Raw genomic sequence first — 12323 nt, forward strand, 5'->3', positions numbered from 1 at the left:
TCAACCTTCACTAAGACATCCTCAACAAGTCCATAAGCCTGTTTCATTGATTTGTCTACCATCTCTAGTGAGATTCTTGCAGCTTGTACCTCAAAGATCCCTAGTTTCTCCATTACAGAGAGTGGCATGAGGTTGATACCTGACCCCAGGTCACATAGAGCCTTCTCAAAAGTCATGGTGCCTATGGTGCAAGGTATTAGGAACTTTTCGGGATCCGGTTTCTTCTAAGGTAATGTCTGCTGAATCCAGGTATTCAGTTCATTGATGAGCAATGGAGGTTCATCCTCCCAAGTCTCATTACCAAATAACTTGGCATTCAGCTTCATGATTGCTCCTAGATACTGAGCAAATTGTTCTTCAACAGTGTCTTCATCCTCTTCAGCGGAAGAATACTCATCAGAGCTCATGAATGACAATAGTAAGTTCAGTAAAATCTCTATGGTCTCTGTATGAGCCTCAGATTCCTTTGGTTCCTCAATAGGGAACTCCTTATTGGTCAGTGGACATCCCTTGAGGTCTTCCTCACTGGGAATCACTGCCTTTTCACTCTCTCTAGGTTCAGCCATTTTGGTTATAGTTATGGCCTTGCACTCTCTTTTGGGATTCTCTTCTGTATTGCTTGGGATAGTACTAGGAGGAGTTTCAGTAACTCTTTTACTCAGCTGAACCACTTGTGCCTCCAAATTTCTGATGGAGGACCTTACTTCATTCATAAAACTGAGAGTGGTTTTAGATAGATCAGAGACTATGTTTGCTAGGCCGGAGAGGCTCTACTCAGAATTCTCTGTCTGTTGCTGAGAAGATGATGGAAAAGGTTTGCTATTGCCAAACTTATTTCTCCCACCATTATTGTTGTTGAAGCCTTGTTGAGGCTTCTGTTGATCCTTCCATGAGAAATTTGGATGATTCCTCCATGAAGGATTATAGGTGTTTCCATAGGATTCTCCCATGTAATTCACCTCTTCCATTGCAGGATTCTCAGGGTCATAAGCTTCTTCTTCAAAGGAGGCTTCTTTAGCACTACCGAATGCAGCTTGCAATCCAGTCAGATTCTGAGAAATCATATTGACTTGCTGAGTCAATATTTTGTTTTGAGCTAATATGACATTCAGAATATCAATCTCAAAAACTCTTTTCTTCTGAGTCATCCCATTATTCACAGGATTTCTTTCAGAAGTGTACATGATCTGGTTATTTGCAACCATCTCAATGAGCTCCTTGGCTTCTACAGGGGTTTTCAAATGAAGAGATCCACCAGCAGAATGGTCCAATGACATCTTGGACAATTCAGACAGACCATCATAGAATATACATATGATGCTCCATTCTAGAAGCATGTCAAAAGGACACCTTTTGGTTAATTGCTTGTATCTTTCCCAAGCTTCATAGAGGGATTCACCTTCCTTCTGTCTGAAGGTTTGGACTTCCACTCTAAGCTTGCTCATCTTTTGAGGTGGAATGAATTTGGTCAAGGAAGCATTGACCAACTTTTCCCAAGAGTTCAGGCTTTCTCTAGGTTGTGAGTCTAACCATGTCCTAGCTCTGTCTCTTATAGCAAAGGGGAAAAGCCTAAGTTTGTAGACCTCGGGATCAACCCCATTGGTCTTGACAGTATCACAGATCTGGAAGAATTCAGCTAAGAACTGATGAGGATCTTCCGATGGAAGTCCATGAAACTTGCAATTCTGCTGTATTAGAGAAACTAATTGAGGCTTAAGCTCAAAGTTGTTTGCTCCAATGGCAGGAATTGAGATGCTTCTTCCATAGAAGTTGGAAGTTGGTGCAGTATAATCACTAAGCATCTTCCTTGCATCTCGAGCATTGTTGTGGGGTTCGGCTGCCATGTCTGCTTCTTTTTCAAAATTCTCTGTAAGGTCCTCTACGGAGTGTTGTGCTTTAGCTTCTCTAAGCTTCTTCTTCAGAGTCCTTTCAGGTTCAGGGATCAGCTTCAACAAGAATGTTTTTATCCCTATTTCTGCTTATATGAAAAAGAAGAGAACAAAAGTGAGTAGTGGAATCCTCTATGTCACAGTATATAGACTCCTTGATGTGTCAGAGAAAAAGGAGTAGAAGAATGAGAAGAGAGAGGAGGTGAGTGGTGCACGAAAATTACACTCACACTATGTAATTCCGCACAACTAACCAGCAAGTGCATTGGGTTGTCCAAGTAATAGCTTACGTGAGTAAGGGTCGATCCCACAGAGATTGCCGACTTGAAGCAAGCTGTGGTTATCTTATTATTCTTATTCAGGATATCAATAGTGGTTCTTAATTTTAATTGTGAAAAGTGAAAGAGCATGAAATCAATCCTTGTTACGCAGTAATGGAGAATGGGTTGGAGTTTTGGAGATGCTCTGTCCTTTGAATTTCTGCTTTCCTACTGTCTTCTTCTTCACGCACGCAGGTCTCCTTCCATGGCAAGCTGTATATTGGTGGATCACCATTATCAATGGCTACCAGCCATCCTCTCAGTGAAAAGGGTCCATGTACATGGCTAATCATATGTTGGTTCTCACTAATGTTGGAATAGGATCTATTGATCCTTTTGCGTCTGTCACCACACCCAACATTCATGTGTTTGAAGCTCGTCACAGTCATCCCTTCCCGGATCCTACTCGGAATACCACAGACAAGGTTTAGATTTTCTGGATCTCAGGAATGCTGCCAATTGATTCAAGCTTATACCACGAAGATTCAGATCTCACGGATTTGAATGCTCTGTTGTCAGGAGAGGCAGTCAAACTCATGAGCCAGGAACCCAAGAGACATCCATTCAATCTAAGGTAGAATGGAAGTGGTTGTCAAGCATGCGTTCATAGGTTGAGAATGGTGATGAATGTCACAGATCATCACATTCATCAGTTGAAGCACGAATGAACATCTTAGAGTAGAAACAAGCGTGATTGAATAGAAAACAAAAATAATTGCATTAATTCATCGAGACACAGCAGAGCTCCTCACCCCCAACCATGGGGTTTAGAGACTCATGCTGTCAAAGATACAAATTCATATGTAAAAAAAATGTCATGAGGTCCAAAATAAATCTCTAAAAGTAGTTTTTATACTCAACTAGTAACCTAGGTTTACAGAAAATGAGTAAACTAAGATAGATAGTGCAGAAATCCACTTCTGGGGCCCACTTGGTGTGTGCTTGGGCTAAGCATTGAAGCTTTCACGTGCATATGCTATTCTTGGAGTTAAATGCCAGTTTGTAACCTATTTTTGGCGTTTAACTCTGGTTTGTAACTTGTTTCTGGCGTTTAACGCAAGAATATGGCAGAAAGCTAGTGTTGAACGCCAGTTTGCGTCTTCTAAACTTGGGCAAAGTATGAACTATTATATATTACTAGAAAGCCCTGGATGTCTAAGTTCCAACGCAATTGGGAGCGCACTATTTGGACTCCTGTAGCTCCAAAAATTCCATTTCGAGTGCAGGGAGGTCAGAATCCAACAACATCTGCAGTCCTTTTTCAGCCTCTAAATCAGATTTTTGCTCAGGTCCCTTAATTTCAGCCAGAAAATATCTGAAATCACAGAAAAACACACAAACTCATAGTAAAGTCCAGAAATGTGATTTTTGCATAGAAACTAATAAAAATGTACTAAAAAGTAGCTAGATCCTACTAAAAACTAAGTGAAAACACCCCAATAAGCGTATAAAATATCCGCTCATCACAACACCAAACTTAAACTATTGCTTGTCCCCAAGTAACTAGATAAATAAAATAGGATAGAAAGAAAATCAAGAGGCAATTTCAGAGTTTTATATGAAGCTCAAATTCTAATAAGATGAGTGGGACTAGTAGCTTTTTCCTTCTGAATAGTCTTAGCACCTCACTTCATCCTTTGAAGTTTAGAATGATTGGCATCCGTAGGAACTCAGAATTCAGATAGTGTTATTGATTCTCCTAGTTTAGTATGTTGATTCTTTAACACAGCTACTTTTATGAGTCTTGGCCGTGGCCCTAAGCACTTTGTCTTCCAATATTACCACCGGATACATAAATGCTACAGACACGTAACTGGGTGAACCTTTTCAGATTATGACTCGGCTTTGCCAAAGCCCCCAATTATAGGTGTCCAGAGTTCTTAAGCACACTCTTTTGGATCACAACTTTAACCACTCAGTCTCAAGCTTTTCACTTGGACTTGCATGCCACAAGCACATGGTTAGGGACAACTGGGTTCAGCCGCGTAGGCCAGGATTTTATTCCTTTAGGCTCTCCTATCCATTGATGCTCAAAGCCTTGGATCCTTTTTACCCTTGCCTTTTGGTTTTAAGGGCTATTGGCTTTTTTTTTCACTGCTTTTTCTTGCTTCAAGAATCAATTTTATGATTTTTCAGATTATCAATAACATTTCTTTCAAGAGCCAACAGTTTTAACATTCATAAACAACAAGATAAAAAAATATGCACTGTTTAAGTACTCTTTCAAAAAAAAAAGTATTGCCACCACATATAAATAATTAGAATTTTTCTTTTAAGAACTCGAAAAAGTTACCTCCTTATTCTAAAAATATTTGCTATTTCATTCATGTTCAATGATGATGAGAAAAATAAATTATAGCTTACTTGGAGATGATAAAAATAAAAATAAAAATATTAACTACTACTACTCATATGACTCATAAAATAGATTTCTAATAGTAGAAGTTATCACAGAGTTAAGATTAGGACTCAACAACCTTTATTTAGGGAGATGGATGCTCCTTCAATTTGTGGGTTGTCTAGACCTTCAAGAGAAAGCTTCTGGCGCTTCAGCTCCTGTAGTTCACCTCTTGCTTCTCCTGTTCCTTAAGCAGTTTGTAGATTATACTATTTTGATTCTGCTGTTCTTCCTTAAGTTGATCCATTATTTCTTGCAGCTTGGTGACAGATGCTTCTAGGCGGGTGTAGTAGTCAATCTGAGGGATTTCTGGGAGGAACTTCTGCGCCCTCTTTTTGATGGAGTTTTCTTGTACTTGTTGTCCCTCCATTGACTTCTTGGTGATTGGATGTTCAATTAGGATGAACTCATCTACTCCAATCTTCACCCCAGCCTCTTTACATAGCAGAGAAATCAAGTTTGGGTAAGCCAATTTGGCGTCCTTGGAGTTCTTATTTGCAATTGTGTATAGCTCACAAGAAATTAGTTGATGAATCTCCACTTCGTTTCCTTGCATAATACAATGGATCATCACTGCTCTCTTGATAGTGACTTCGGAGCGGTTGCTGGTAGGCAGTATGGAACGCCCAATGAAATCCAACCAGCCCCTAGCAACTGGTTTGAGATCCCCTCTCTTGAGTTGGTTTGGAATACCTTTTGTGCTAGTTGTCCACTTGGTTCCAGGGATGCATATGTCCTCTAGAATTTGGTCCAAGCGCTTATCATCACACACCATTCTCCTATTAAAGGATTCTAGATCATCTTGTAGTTGAGGCAGCTTGAAGACCTCTCTTATTTTGTCAAGGTGGAAGTAAATCATCTTCCTTCTGACCATGGTTCAAAAGGTATAGAAAGCGGTTCCAGTCATTCTCTGCCTCTCTGTTTGCCACAGATTTGAGTAGAATTCCTGAACCATGTTTTTACCCACCTTTGTCTCAGGATTAGCTAGAATTTCCCAGCCTTTATTTCAAATTTGCTCTTGGATCTCCGGATATTCGTCTTTTTTCAGATCGAATTTAACCTCCGGGATCACTGACCTTAGACCCATTATTTTGTCGTAATGGTCCAAATGTTCCTTGGTTAAGAACCTCTTTTGATTCCAAAGTGGTCTTGGACTATTCTCTTTCTTGCCTCTTGAAATGGTTTATTTTTCCTTAGAAGCCATGATCTTAGTGAGTCTTAGCTCAGTGATCACGCACAACACACCAAACTTAGAGGTTTGCTTGTCCTCAAGCAAAAAAAAAAGGAAAAGAGAAGAGAAGGAGGAGAGCCAAATTTGAATTGTGGAGGAGAGGGGGTGGCCGAATGTTAATTTAAAAGGGAGGGGTGGGTTCGAAAATTTTTGAAAAAGATATGATATAAGATATGATTTGTAAAAGATAATTATGATATGCAAAAGATGTAATTTTAAAATTGAATAGATAAGAGAGAGTTTTGAAAAAGATAAATCTAAATTTGAAAAGATAGTATGATGAGTTGAAAAAAAGATTTGAAAAGATATTAGAAAGATATATGAATTTTGAAAAAGATTTGAAAAGAAATTAAAATGATATATGTATTTTGAAAAAGATTTTGAGAAGAAGAAAAGATTTTTAGGATTAAGAATTATTTTTGAAATTTGAAATTGAAAGATTGACGATTTGTAATATGTTTATGCAAGAAATTATGGATGAAAACATAAAAAAAATTGATTTGGAAAACAAAATTACCTCTCCTCCACATTCCTGGCGTTAAATGCCCAAACACTGCTTGTTTTGGGCGTTTAACGCCCAATTGCTGCTTGTTTACCCTGGCTGGCGTTAAACGCCAGAAAGTCTTTATCACTAGGCATTTTTCTAAACGCCCAAGATGCTACAGTTCTGGCGTTTAACGCCCAAAAGTGCCTCTTACTGGCATTTTTGTGCCAGTGAGCTTCTTTTCTCTGCTCTCTGCTCTGAATCCTTCTGTAACTCTGTGAACTCCTACAAATAAGAATTAGTTATGATGATAATTTATTAAACTCCTATTTATTATTTAAATAACAAATAAACTGTAGTAATGGCTGGGTTGCCTCCCACCAAGCGCTTCTTTATTGTCTTTAGCTGGACCTTACTGAGCTTTAATCTAGTCTCAATTTTGAGCATTATTGCTCAAAATTGCTTTCAAGATAATGTTTGAATCTCTATCCATTAATAATAAACTTTTTGTCAGAATCAATATCCTGAAGCTCTACATATCCATATGATGACACGCCTGTAATCACATATGGTCCTCTCCACTGGGATTTTAGTTTCCCAGGGAATAGCCTGAGCCTAGAGTTAAACAGCAGAACCTTTTATCCTGGCTCAAAGACTCTAGATGACAGGTTCTTATCATGCCATCTCTTTGCTTTCTCAACGTAAATTTTGGCATTTTCAAAAGCATTGAGTCTGAATTCCTCTAGCTCATTCAGTTGGAGCAATCTTTTCTCTCCGGCTAATTTGGCATCAAGGTTTAGGAATCTGGTTGCCCAGTAAGCTTTATGCTCTAATTCCACAGGCAGGTGACAGGCCTTTCCATACACAAGCTGGTATGGAGAGGTTCATATAGGAGTCTTGAATGCTGTTCTGTATGCCCATAGAGCATCATCCAAGTTCTTTGCCCAATCCTTTCTTCAAGCAATTACAGTCCGTTCCAAGATTCTTTTTAGTTTTCTATTAGAGACTTCAGCTTACCCATTGGTCTGTGGATGATATGGAGTTGCCACCTTGTGGCTAATTCCATATCGGACCATGGCAGTATAAAGCTGTTTATTGCAGAAATGAGTGCCTCCATCACTGATTAGAGCTCTAGGGACACCAAATCTGCTAAAGATATGTTTCTGGAGGAACTTCAGTATTGTCTTAGTATCATTAGTGGGTGTTGCAATTTCCTCCACCCATTTAGATACATAGTCTACTGCCACCAGAAAGTAAGTGTTTGAGTGTGATGGTGGGAAAGGCCCCATGAAGTCAATACCCCATACATCAAACAACTCAATCTCTAAGATTCCTTGTTGAGGCATGGCATAACCATGAGGCAGATTACCAGCTCACTGGCAACTGTCACAGTTACGTACAAAATCTTGGGAGTCTCTATAGATTGTAGGCCAGTAGAAGCCACATTGGAGGACTTTGGTGGTTGTTCGCTCACCTCCGAAATGTCCTCTATATTGTGATCCATGGCAATGCCATAGGATCTTCTGTGCCTCTTCTCTAGGTATGCACCTACGGATTGGTCTGTCTGCGCATCTCTTGAAGAGATATGGTTCATCCCACAAGTAATACTTCGCATCAGAAAGTAGTTTTTTCTTTTGTTGCCTGCTAAACTCCTTGGGAATGAATCTTGCAGCTTTATAGTTCGCAATGTCTGCAAACCATGGCACTTCCTGAATGGCAAAGAGTTGCTCATCCAGAAAGGTTTCAGAGATCTCAGTGAGGGGGAGAGATATCCCTTCTACTGGATCTATCCAGGACAGGAGGTCTGCTACTTGATTCTCTGTCCCTTTTCTGTCTCTTATTTCGATATCAAACTCTTGCAGAAGCAACACCCATCTTATGAGCCTGGGTTTTGAATCTTGCTTTGTGAGTAGATATTTAAGAGTAGCATGGTCAGTATACATAATCACTTTTGATCCTACTAGATAGGATCTAAACTTGTCAATGGCATAAACCACTGCAAGCAGCTCTTTTTCTGTGGTTGTGTAATTCTTCTGTGCATCATTTAGAACATGGCTAGCATAGTAAATGACGTGCAGAAGCTTATTATGCCTCTGTCCTAATACTGCACCAATAGCATGGTCACTGGCATCATACATTAATTCAAATGGTAATGTCCAGTCTGGTGCAGATATGACAGGTGCTGTGACTAACTTAGCTTTCAAAGTCTCAAAAGCTTGCAGACACTCTGTGTCAAAGATAAATGGCGTGTCAGCAACTAACAGGTTGCTTAGGGGTTTTACAATTTTTGAAAAATCCTTTATAAACCTCCTATAGAATCCTGCATGTCCCAAAAAGCTTCTGATTGCCTTAACATTGGTAGGTGGTGGTAATTTTTCAATTACCTCTACCTTGGCTTGATCCACCTCTATCCCCTTGTTCAAAATTTTGTGTCTAAGGACAATTTCTTCAGTCACCATAAAGTGACATTTCTCCCAGTTTAAAACCCGGTTGGTCTCTTGGCACCTTTTCAGGGCAAGTGCTAGATAGTCAAGGAAGGAGCTGAATGAATCTCCAAATACTGAGAAGTCGTCCATGAAGACTTCTAGAAATTTTTCTACCATATCAGAGAAAATAGAGAGCATGCATCTCTGAAAGGTTGCTGGTGCATTACACAGACCAAATGGCATCCTTCTGTAGGCAAATACTCTAGATGGACATGTGAATGCTGTTTTCTCTTTATCTTGGGGTTCTACTATAATCTGGTTGTAGCCTGAGTAGCCATCCAGAAAGCAGTAATAGTCATGACCTGCTAGTCTTTCTAGCATTTGGTTTATTGATGCCAGGGCATCTAGGCCAGTTTCACTAACCTTTTCTTTACTGTTTTAGGGTAGTTTCATGCATTTTCTTAGGAAATAAGCAAGTTTTGGATGAAATTACATTTACACCTTGATTCAAGCAACTATTGTGAATTTTATATGATTTCATAAGGATTATGCAAGGATTGAATGACAAATTGTTGATGCATAATCTCATGACTTAGACTAGAGCTTTGATGCACTTTATTTGCTTGATTTCAGGACAAAGGAAGCAAGGAAGAACCACGTTAGTAGCCACGTTAAACTAATTAACGTGACCACTAACGTGGAATGGGAATGAGCTTGCAACGTTAATGAGAAAAGTGATCGCCAATAACGTCTTCGAAGCCATCATAGCCCATGTTAATTGCCATGTTAACTACATTAACGTGGTAGTTAACGTGGAGGAAAAGGGAGCTCCAGTATTAGTGGTAAAAGTGAATACCACTATTGCTCCAAATTGGCAATTGGCCACGTTAAGAGTCACGTTAACTTAGTTAACGTGAACTCTAAGCCAACGTTAGTAACACTTACCTTTGCACTAACGTTGGATTAAGCCAACATTGTCCACGTTAGTGGTCACGTTAAGACCACTAACGTGAGAAATAACGTGGAGCAAAGCATGATGAGCCAACGTTAGTGGCACTCACCTTTGTCACTAACGTTGGAGATGGCATTCACTACCATGTTAGTGGCCACATTAATCCAATTAACGTGAGCTCTAACGTGGGAAGGATGGGTGTTTGGAGTGTTAGTGACAAAGGAAAGTGTCACTAACGCTCTCGAAGCTTCGGCATGCCTACGTTAAGAGTCACGTTAGTGCCACTAACGTTGAAGTTAACGTGGATCATTTGGGGTTGGAACATTAGTGAAAAAGGTGATTGTCACTAACGTTCTCGAACCCACATTTTCACTTAACGTTAACACCACTAACGTCCTAACTAATGCCCATGCCTAACTCACACTTTTCTGCAAGCTGAGCCCACTGAAGATTGTAACTGCTTCAACTCAAGATCTAAGGCCCATATCCAAGACTTGAAGAACTCGCTAGAAGATCAAGAAGAGTAATATATATAGGAGTAGTTTTGAATTATAGAGAAGCTTGGCACTTTGGAGAACTACCCTCTGTATATTTACTTTTCTGCATTTTCTAGTTTAGCATGTATTCTTCACTGCCATTTTCCATTTCCAGAGCTATGAACAACTAAATCCCTTTCATTGGGTTAGGGAGCTCTGTTGTAATTTGATGGATCAATTATAGTTCTCATTCTTCTACCTCTTTCTTTTCTCTTGATTTACTAGAAAGCTTTCGATCTTAATTCAATTGGTTAGTTGTCTTGGAAAAGAAACTCTCCATAATTGGATCTCCTCTGAGCCTTGGAAAAGGGATGAGGAGATCATGCTAAAAATGCTTTCCCATGTTGGACCAAATTGGGGTTTGGGCAGATATAGTGACATGTAATCCTCTCAACACTTTGATTTGGAAATACATGTGGTATAATTAGTGACCACACTTCATCTCTTCCTATGAGCAATTAAATCAAGGAATTGGGCACTTGTTCAAGCTTAGAGAGATTGGATTGCCAAGGAATTGGGATCCAAGCACATAAGATTGCCAAGGAGATCAATGAATACCTTGATTGAGGAAGAGATGAGAATGAATTTGATCCGGAGAATGCAACATCTCCTGAGCCCAATGAATCCCCCATTTTTGATCTTACCCATTCTCTTTACTTTCTGCCATTTATTTCCATGTTCATCTCCCCAAATCCCCATTTAAGATTCTGCACTTTATTTTCTATAATTTACTCTCCCGCCATTTAATTTCCTACAATATCAACTACATTCTGTTTAGCTCAACTAGCACACTCTTCCAACTAAAGTTGCTTGACCAATCAATCCCTGTGGGATTCGACCTCACTCTATTGTGAGTTTTTACTTGACGATAATTCGGTATACTTGTCGAAGAAAAATTTGTTGAGAGACAAGTTTTCGTGCATTAAGTTTATGGCGCCGTTGCCGGGGATTGATTTTGTATCAACAATGATTAAGTTGGAAGTTCACTAGATTGAGCATTTTTATTTTGTTTGTTTATTTTATCTAGTCATTTACCTTCAGTTAATTAGTTTCTTCCTCATCCCCTCACCCCTCGTTGTTTTCATTTTTCTTTGTTATTATCTACAATTCTGCTCACTAACCCACTAACTATTTGACAATTTGTACCACTCACACTAACAGCCACTCTAACAAGAATAATCATTTCATTTTATTTCTTGCTGTGTGCTCTGTTAGTTGTATGACAGAAAGAAGAGGCGGAGCTTCAACTTCCTTTGATTCAGAACCTAAGAGGACCCTCCATAGATCAAGGAGGGAAGCAAGAGTAAAAAGAGTTGTTGGTGCTGAGGAAGAGGAAGAGTACTTTGAAATAAACATGGAGGAGAACTTGGAAAACAACCATGAAGGAGAAGCTCACAACCATGCCAGAGAAGGCCCTGTGAATCATGCTGGGCAAGAAAGGAGAGTTCTAGGCTCTTACATCAATCTAAACCCAGGAAATTATGGAAGTAGCATCCCAAAGCCCACCATACATGCCAACAACTTTGAATTAAAGCCCCAACTCATCACCTTTGTTCAGAACAATTGTTCATTTGGAGGAAGTGCCCAAGAAGACCCCAATCAACATCTAACCACCTTCCTAAGAATATGTGACACTGTGAAGTCTAATGGTGTTCATCCAGATGTCTATAGATTGCTTTTGTTTCCTTTCTCACTCAGGGACAAAGTATCTAAGTGGCTGTAATCCTTTCCGAAGGAGAGCTTAACAAATTGGGAAGATGTGGTGAACAAATTTTTGGCAAGATTCTACCCTCCTCAAAGAATTAATAGGCTGAGAGTTGAGGTACAAACTTTCAGGCAACACGATGGTGAGACTCTCTATGAGGCATGGGAGAGGTTTAAAGACATAACAAGAAGATGTCCACCAGACATGTTCAATGAATGGGTTCAACTACACATCTTCTATGAAGGTCTTTCTTATGAGTCAAAGAAGGTTGTAGACCATTCATCAGGGGGCTCTCTAAACAAGAAGAAAACCATTGAAGAAGCTATAGATGTCATTGAGACTGTCGCTGAGAATGACTACTTCTATGCTTCTGAAAGAAGTA

General features: G+C 39.5%; 1 non-coding gene across 1 annotated transcript; it reads left to right on the forward strand.

Moving 5' to 3' along the window:
- Nucleotides 1-1331: 1331 nt before the first annotated feature.
- On the forward strand, nt 1332-1439 carry LOC127742637 (small nucleolar RNA R71). Its single transcript, XR_008003986.1, has one exon. It is a non-coding gene; the product is annotated as a small nucleolar RNA R71 (small nucleolar RNA).
- Nucleotides 1440-12323: the final 10884 nt, after the last annotated feature.

The sequence above is a fragment of the Arachis duranensis genome, chromosome 1 (genome assembly GCF_000817695.3).
Source record: "Arachis duranensis cultivar V14167 chromosome 1, aradu.V14167.gnm2.J7QH, whole genome shotgun sequence".
Classification (NCBI taxonomy): domain Eukaryota; kingdom Viridiplantae; phylum Streptophyta; class Magnoliopsida; order Fabales; family Fabaceae; genus Arachis; species Arachis duranensis.